Raw genomic sequence first — 9,130 nt, 5'->3', positions numbered from 1 at the left:
ACCTGCACCCCTGAAGCCTCAGGTGGGCCGCTACCACTGCTAATACTTTGGTGAACACCCTGGGGCTGTGGTGAGACCAAAGGGAAGGACCCGAACTGGTAGTGACTGGCTCCCAGCCGGAAGCGGAGAAACCTCCTGGAGCGCCTGTCCATCAGGATGTGGTAGTAATGCGCCCTTGAGATCTATCGAGCACATCCAGTGATTTTCTCCCAGAAGGGGAGAATAGATTGCAGAGTGACCATTCGAATTTTTCTTTGGGGACTGCCAGATTCAAGAGAGAGAGGTCTAGGATTGGTCTTAGTTCCCCGTCTTTTGGCACTAAAAGAATCTGGAGTAGAACCCTGATCCGATCTGGTCTGGGGAACGGGCTGGATGGCTCTTTTCTTTAGCAGATGGCCAATTTCTGCCAAAGCGCCTCCCGCTGACCGGGTGGGACGCCTGGGAGGGACTTCAACTTTGGAAGGTGAAGGAAAGGAATGCGATATCCCTGGATATGATTTGGAGAACCCAGCGGTCCGATGTTATGGACTCCCATGCCGCTAGGTGCCCCGAACGTCCCCGACTGCCTCCAGAGTAGAGCAGTCGGGCAACCCTCAGGGTTGCTGCGGGCCGCTCAGAGAAAGGTCCCCTGGACCCGAAGTTCCTGGGAGCCCCTCTACCTCTAGGGCGGCGCCCTCCCTGTCCACCTCTGCCACGGAAGGACTGGTTGTCCGGAGCAGGCTGGGACTGCTGCGACTTCGAACCACATCTTCTTCTGACCCTTTTGGTTCCTAGAATAGGGCCTCTGGGGTGCAGAGAAGCGGATTCCGACGGCAGACAGCGTCTTCCGTCCTTTTCGCTCTGGGTCAACGTCTCGCGAACGGTCTTGCCAAACAGAGCAGAACCATCAAAGGGGCGTCGCAAACGACGCTTTGAAGGGCTCAGAAAATCGAGTGACGGAGCCAGGCCTGACGCCCAGTGACCAGTCCTGTCCCGCAGCTCTAGCGGCACCCTCCGTTGCATGGGAGAGTAGCCGATAGAAGTATTTGTAACTGACCTTAGAGTGGCCATACGGGTGGAGTGCAGAACTCTGTCCTCCTCCGAAATGGACTCAGGGGATGCAGCGTATTCCTTAATAAGATCTCGCTGCATCCGAATAACATGTGCCAAATAGTTCAGCGCCCTTACCGAAGGTCGCCGAACTGAACATCCGCTTCCCAAGCGGTCCATCATCCGAGACTCCTTGCTCGGTGGGTGGACTGAGGACTCTCCTGAGCCAGTTCCCTCTTTGTGGCCGCCGTCAACATGGCATCTACCGGAGGCCCCTTACTCCAATGGGTCCGGTCGGATGGCGGACTAAGGATCCTATCCGGTCTTTTGGGAATTGGCTCCACGGTGTCCGGTTCCTTCCACGCCCTGGTGGTAATAAGGTCCACCAGGGGTCGGCAGGGGACACCCAAGAGGTAGACGGCCCGCTTCAAATGCCTCCAAGAACACGGACTCGTCCGAGGAAGACTTGGGGCAGACCACCCCTTATACGGAGCATTTCCATGATGTCTCCAAAGGAGACATCCTCGGGGTGACCGTGGGGAGCCTTCCCTTCCTCCAAGTCCGTGTCTTCTGAGAGAGACTCGGGAGTCAATGTGCCTCCTTACGTATGCTTGAGAACCTCCTCTGGGGGCTGTCAGAGGAGTCCTCGCAGCAGCAATTTGCTCCATAGGAGCCACTTGGGGCACAGAAACGGGCTGTCCCAGGGCCGGATGGTGGAAGCCTGGCCCAGTGCAGAGGGAGCGGACGGAGCCGAACAAGTGCCGGGGTCCGGAGACCCTCAACAGAGCCCTCTCCACCACATCAAAAGCCAAGGGAGCCGACCTCGACCAAAGGATCCGACAATCGGCTCCCCTCGGATCCGAGGTGGACCGGAGCCGGCGCCAAGCACTCGGATCCGAAGGGACAGTACGCCCGACACAGACGGCGCCGGAGCACTGATCCCCGGATCCGGCTCGGATCCAGGCTCCGAGGTCGGATCCAACGCACGAGGGCAGGGTCGGATCCAGTACCAAGTACTATCGGCGCCGACCCACCCCGCCCGAGCTGCTCGGCTCCAGCTTTTCCAACCCGGATAGCGGGTCGGAGAAGGAGCAATAGGTTTAAAAGGGTGTTGAGCTCCCGAGGGGGAGGCAAGAGCACTCCCATCTGCATCTGGGCCTGGATGAACCTTCTCATCATCCGTCCAGATCAGCATCAGAAAGGCTATGTAGATCTCGACGAGGCTACCGAGGTAGGCCTGGTGTGCCTCCTCGATAGCCTCGACGGAGATCGGGTCTCCTCCTCCTCAGGCCCCGGTGGAAAGCACACAGGGGACCGGAGCCGAAGGAGGAGACCGAACCGACAGGAGCCGGGAGAAGCTTGGCTGGCGGGGCGAAACAGAGGTCTCGGCCCGCCAGTGGTGCTTCTCCTCCGTCCTTTTAGCAGCATCCCTCTCCTCTCCAGAAGCAGGAGGTTGAGTCCCAGGAGCAGGAGGGCCTACCACAGGGGGAACAGCTGTAGCCACAGTAGGCCGCGAAGGAGCGGAGGCCGGAGCCGAGTCTGGCGGTAAAAGACCCGCCAAGACAAGCTTGGACCTCCGCTCCCTCAGTGCCCTGGGGTTGAACCCTGCACATATGGAACAGCCAGATGTGAGGTGTTCAACCCCGAGACACTTAACACACCGAGTGTGGCCACCAGCCGGTGAGAGCTTATGGCCACACTCGGAGCATTTTGAAAAGATAGATTTAGGCTGATCAGCCATAATCTACAAGCTACAAAAGTAACTTAAAAGAAAAAGACACACAGGCCTACACACACACTACGCAACAGCGAGGGGAGGGAAAAAAAAAATTACTTAATTTAACTCAAACTAAAAATATTAATGAGGGAAACCTAAACTTTCACACAAAAATACACAAAAATTTGAAAACTTTCTGTTTTAACAGGTAAATAGACTACTACTTAGCTGAGAGCAAAGAACCCAAATCCAGTCACCAGCGCGGCAAACGAGATCTGAGGTCATGAGGGTAGAGCAGGGCATTATGGGTGAGGGGAGGAGCTGAGAGCTTGGATCCATAGCTGGAAAACCATGCCGGTTCGGATCCGATATCGGATCCATAACCCACAGGTTGCAGACAAATGAATATCCTACTTCAGATCCCTAGATACCACCTTTGGCATAAAAGTAGGGTTGGTTCTTAAGGAGACCCTGTCTCTGTGAAAGATTATGAACGGTGGTGTTGCCATTAGGGCCTGTAGTTCAGAAACCCTTCTTGCTGAGGTAATTGCCAACAGGAAAGCTGTCTTCCATGATAAAAATTGTAAGTCCACTGAAGCTGCTGGCTCAAAGGGAGGTAGAGTCAGTTTTTCTAGGACAAAGTTGAGGTCCCAAGCTGGCACTGGAGCCTTTCTTGGTGGCTTAATGTTCTTGATTCCCCTGAGGAATTGCCTTAAAGGATGTGAAAACACAGGCGGATCAGTGTTATATCTAGCGGAGATAGCTGAAGCATGTATCTTTATGGAAGAATATGAGAGTCCATTCTGTAACATATCTGCCAAATATTCCAGGATGAGTGGGATATTCAATAATGATGCATCATGTCCCTTGCTGGTATTCCAAATGCTGAATCTCTTCCATTTTGCTAAGTAAACCTTTCTGGTGGATGGTCTTCGAGCTTCTGTTAATATCCGCTGAACTTCCTTGGAGATAGATTGAGGTTATTCATGGGATCTCCCAGGCTGTTAGCTGCATTGTCTGAAGGTTTGGATGCACTGTTTTGAAGTTGTGTCGAGTCAAAAGTAGGGGCCATTGTGGAAGGGCCCACTTTTTGTTGTGACATTCTCCGTAGTAGTGGGTACCAGTGTTGTCTTGGCCAGTCTGGAGCTATTAGGATCCCCTTGGGCCTCTCTGCTTTGATCTTTAGTAATACTGTGGTCATCAGTGGCAGAGGTGGGAATGCATAGATTTTTAGAAAGTTCCAGTTGAATGAAAGAGCATCTATTTTCCAAGCTTGTGGATGGTATGTCCTTGAACAGAATTTTTGTAGATGATGGTTGAGGTGGGAGGCAAATAGGTCTACTTCTGGCCTGCCCCATGTCGAGGTGAGTTGTGTTAAGATTTTCGGATGTAACCTCCACTCGTGGATCTATGAAATTCCTGCTTAGGCTGTCCGCCAGCACATTGTCTTTGCCTGGAACAAACTGGGATTGCAACTGTATGTTTAGGCTCAGTGATTTTTCCCAAAGATTCATTGTCAGTCTGCAAAGGGGTAGGAATGGGTGCCCCTTGCTTGTTTATGTACCACATCACAGTGGTGTTGTCTGTCCGTATCAGTAGATGGCCTTGCTGAAGTTGTCGAAAGGCCTCGATGGCATGCATTACTGCCAGCATTTCCTTTTGGTTTATATGCAGATGTGTTTCCTTTGGAGACCATTGTCCTTGTATACATCTGCCCTCCATGTGCGCCCCCCATCCAAGGTCTGAGGCGTCTGTGGTCATGGTCTGTGTTATCTGAGGTTTTTTGAATGACATACCTGTGTTTGCCTGGCTTACCGAGGCCCACCATAGGAATTCCTTTTGTAGGCATGGAATGAGCGGTATGGTTATCTCTAGGTCGTTGCTGTGCTGAGACCATAGGCTTTTTAGGTACCATTGAAGCTTTCTCATGTGTAGTCTTGCTAATGCAACCAGGAGAATGCAGGATGTCATGTAACCCAGGGCCTGTAGGAATCCCCTTGCAGTCATTTTGCCAAACCTTTGAAATAATGAGTTAACTTCTCTTGCTCGTCTTCTGTCAGGTAAGCCATTTGAGAGGCTGTGTCTAGATTGGCTCTTAGCCTGCAATGAGCAATTACTGAAGCCAGGCATTTTGTAAATACTCTGGGCGCAGTAGATAAGCCAAATGGCAATGCTGAGAATTGATAATGCTCTGGCCCTGCAAGAAATCTGAGGTATCTTCTGCAGCTGTGTCTGATAGGGACATGCAGGTATGCCTCCTTGAGGTCCAGAGGCATCAGCCAAGACCCCTTGCCCAGCATGGGAAGGAGTTGCTGTAGAGTCAGCATTTTGAACTTTGGAACTATGAGAAAAGTGTTTAATGCAGACAAATCCAGTATTGGTCTCCATTGAGTTTCTTTTCTTGGAACAAGGAACAGTCTTGAGTAAAACCCCTGGCCTTGTTCTTGTTGTGGAACTCTTTCTATTGCTTTGATCTGAGCAAGCAGAGAAATTTGCTTGATAGCCTCTGCCCTCTGGTTTTGTGGTAGGTTTGGCATGCCTTGTTTACTTGGTAAGGTATGAAAGTGGAACCTGTAACCTTGGTCTATAATGTCCAAAATCCATTTGTCCTTTGTCAGTCTGTGCCAATTGTCCGAAAACAGAGATAATTTTCCGCCCAAGGGAGCTTCTATTTGCTCCTTGGTCAGCGGAAGTAGAGGAAAGTCATTGAGATTGTCCCTGTGGGTCAGGGGAGACCCCTGTGTCACTTCTTTGGTTTGCTGGTTGCCATTGTCGTCCCCTGTAAGAACCTCTCTGGCTTGGCTGGGGCAGGAGGAAGAGTATCCGGGGTAACACTGGAGTCAGAGTATAGGTCATCCAAAACATCAAGAACAGGAGGTATAGCCAGGGGCCTGTGTTGGGGCTTTTTAAGGAAGGTTCGAAGGCGCTTTCTGGAATCAGAATATTCCTGGCCTTGCCACTTAAAATGTTCCCTCATGGTATGCAGAACTTCCCCAAAAGAAATATCCTCAGGAGGGGAGGCCGAGGGGATGGAATCCTCTGCATCAGAGTCCTCATAGGTCTGGAAGGGCTCTTCCTGGCCATCGGAGTGAACAGAGTCCTCAGAATCTTCATCTGAAGGGATAGGGTCAGAGGGTTCAACCCGGGCCTCTTATCAGGAGGAGGCTGGGATCCTCTCTCAGGATGGGCCTGTGAACCTCTAATCATGGAAATTAAGTCTGCGGCCATAGTCATGATTTGTGTTTCAGGAGTAGGCTGAGGTAAGGCCTTAACAGTAAGGTGCTTGGTCTTGCTGGCTGCCTTAGCGTGTGTAGGCCTTAATAGACATGGCCATAGGAGGCCTAGCAGCTCCACGTGCAGGAGTGACCTTATCTACAGCAATGGTCTCGGGCATTTCCTCGGTTTCAGTATCTGGAGGAAAATCTATAACTGGTGTCGGTGTGGCCTCCGGTATCGGAGGTGTCGGTAAAGCGGTGTCTTCGGTTCGGAGCGGTGAAATAAGTCTCAGGGGGAACCGGAGCACTCGCGGTAGGTTTTGGCGTGGAGTCGGTGGAAGACGCAGGCCGAGGATGTCGGTCCCGGTCTTTTCGTTTCTTAGGAGTCTACGATGTCGGAAGTTCCGACGGCATTGTATAAGCAAATTTATCACCGAAAAAGTCTTCAGCGAACTCCGCCCGGCGCCTAAGAGTGCGCTTAATGAAGTGAGCACAGGCGACACAGGCCGAGAGGTCGTGGTCTGGGCCAAGGCAAGGAAGACAGTAAGAGTGGAAATCTTTGAGGTATTTGTTTACCACAAGACAGACAATTGTTAACTTTTTCAGTAATTTCTGACATTGGCTGGGGCAAGAAAGGTCCCCAACGATGTACTTAGCTTTTTTGATGACTTCAGATTCGAAGAATACAGGAGTTGACCGACCAGCACTTGCGAACTGCTTCTGCTTCGGGCACCGCGCGGCAAGAAAGACTGAAGAAAATGGCATCGGCTGATGCTTATGTACTCCAGCCGCTCTGACGGAGAGAAATGCGAAATCAGCCGACGTCGGACCCAGACTTTGGAATCCGGCCGACCGAGGGCTGCCTGAGGCAGGACAACCCATATGTTATGACTGCAGTTGCATTCTTGAAGGTCATCCAGAATATGCTGAACCGCGAGAGACAAATCATGAGACCTGGCTAGGTTGGGAAGTGGAGCAGCCAAGCTGTCAGTTTGAGGGATACAAGAGAGGGGTGAAGAACTCCCGACGAATGAGTCAGAAGGTCTGGCACTGGGTCCAAAACCCAAGGTTCTTCCACTTGGTATTGTTGAAGGAAGGGGAACCATATCTGCAGAGACCAAAACGGGGCCATCAGAATAACAGTCCTTCCCAGGCTTTAGGCTTTCTGTAAAAATTTGGGGATCAGCGGGGATGGAGAAAAGGCATATAGGAGACCAAGGGCCAATCGTGTACGAGTGAGTCCCTTGGGATGCCCCCAGTGGAGTTTATAGGACAAAGTAGCTTCTGCATTTGGCATTCATCAGAGATGCAAAAAGGTCGCAGCAAGGCTGGCCCCATTTGCGGAATATCCTTTCCACCACTTGTTCTTTGAGGGACCACTCGTGAGGTAATAGAATGGCTCTGCTCAATTTGTCCGCTATCACGTTGGATGACCCCGGGATGTGCGTTGCAATCAGGAAGCACCCGGTGGATACAGCCCACTGCCAAATTCAGGGCCTCTCGGCATAAGGGGTAAGATCTGGTTCCCCCTTGCTTGTTGATGTACCAGACTACCGACATGTCTATATTGCAATAGTCTCTTGAGGTAGAGTCGTGAAAGTGTTGCAACACAGGAACACCGCTCTCAACTCTAAGACACTGATGTGCAAATTGGATTCCATCTCTGACCAAGTACCTTGGACAGTTCTTCCCTGACACAGCCCCCCACCCTATCAGGGAAGCATCTGTGGTCACTGTGGCTGTTGGAGGGGGGAGTACAAACGGACGACCTACAGTAACTTGGTGGCTGTTCAACCACCAAAGGAGGTCCTTTTTGCAAGTATTTGTCAGCAGAATCTCGTAAGACCACTGTGTGAAGAGTAACCACTGGAGTCCTCATGTGCATGGGCCCCAGAGGAACAGCTATGAGAGTCGCTGCCATGGTGCCCAACAGCTTCAGAACTTGGAATGCAGGGACTTTCTTTTCCATTAACGAAAGGGATACTTGGTTTCGTAAAGAGCTTACTCGTTCTTGAGGTAATCTGACCAGGGCGGTGGTGGTGTCTTGATCTGCTCCTATAAAGGAAATATGCTGTGACGGCGATAAAGCAGATTTTTCAAAATGCAAGGTTATGCCCAAGCGGGAGCACAGTATGATAGTGTAATCCCTGGTGTGAATCAGTTGACGCCTGGTGGTGGCGGTGAGGAGCCAGTCGTCAAGATATGGAAACACCCGGAATCCTAAACGTCTCAGGTGAGCTGCGACAACTGCCATGCATTTGGTGAACACTCTGGGGGCTGTGGTGAGACCAAAGGGCAGAGCTCGGAATTGGTAGTGACTGGCCCCCAGCCAGAAAAGCAAATGATCTCTGGATGGCCTGGCCATTTTTATGTGGTAGTAAACATCCTTGAGATCTATTGAGCACATCCAATCCCCCGTTTCGAGAAACGGGATTATCAACTGAAGTGTAACCATCCGAAATTTTCCTTTTTGACAAAGGAGTTGAGATTGCTGAGGTCTATGATGGGCCTCCAGTCCACAGTTTTCTTTGGAACTAAAAAGAACCTGGAGTAAGTTCTGGATCCTATTTGGTCCGATGGGAATGGCTGATGACTTTCCAGCAGCCTCTGAATTTCTGCGGCTGCTAGACTGGGTGGAACGTCTGGCATTCTTGTCCGAATGGAAGGGAATTCTGAAAAGGGAATGATGTAGCCTCTGGTGATTATGCTTTTTACCCAGGAATCTGATGCAATTCCTAGCCAGGCGTCTGGGTATAAAGCTAAGCGACCCCTGACTGCCTCCAGAGTAGCACTGATAGGGAGCAGTTCCCTGGCAAACCCTGTCACCCTGGTTCTGTGGATCCCCTCTGCCACCTGGGGGGGTTTCACTGCGTGTGTTCTGGAAAGCTTCTTGGGACTTTTGGAACCACATTTTTTCACCTCTGCTCTTTGGGGTATGGTCTAGTGGGGGTGGAAAAATTGACTTCTATGGCAGATAGTCTTTCCTTCCTGCTCACACCTAATGTGTCTCCTTGACTTTGGGCCCAAACAAGGAAGAGCCACCAAATGGGGTATTCAAAAAGGAAGACTTGAAGGCTTCCACAAAGGAGCATAAGTGCACCCAGGATTTTCTCCGCAAAGCTATTGCTGAACCCGCTGCCCGACTTGATCCCTCGGCTGCATAAGAAAG

The sequence above is a fragment of the Protopterus annectens genome, chromosome 4.part1 (genome assembly GCF_019279795.1).
Source record: "Protopterus annectens isolate FY-2018-M chromosome 4.part1, PAN1.0, whole genome shotgun sequence".
In the NCBI taxonomy this organism is placed as follows: domain Eukaryota; kingdom Metazoa; phylum Chordata; order Ceratodontiformes; family Protopteridae; genus Protopterus; species Protopterus annectens.
Note: the sequence above shows the minus strand (reverse complement) of the source record.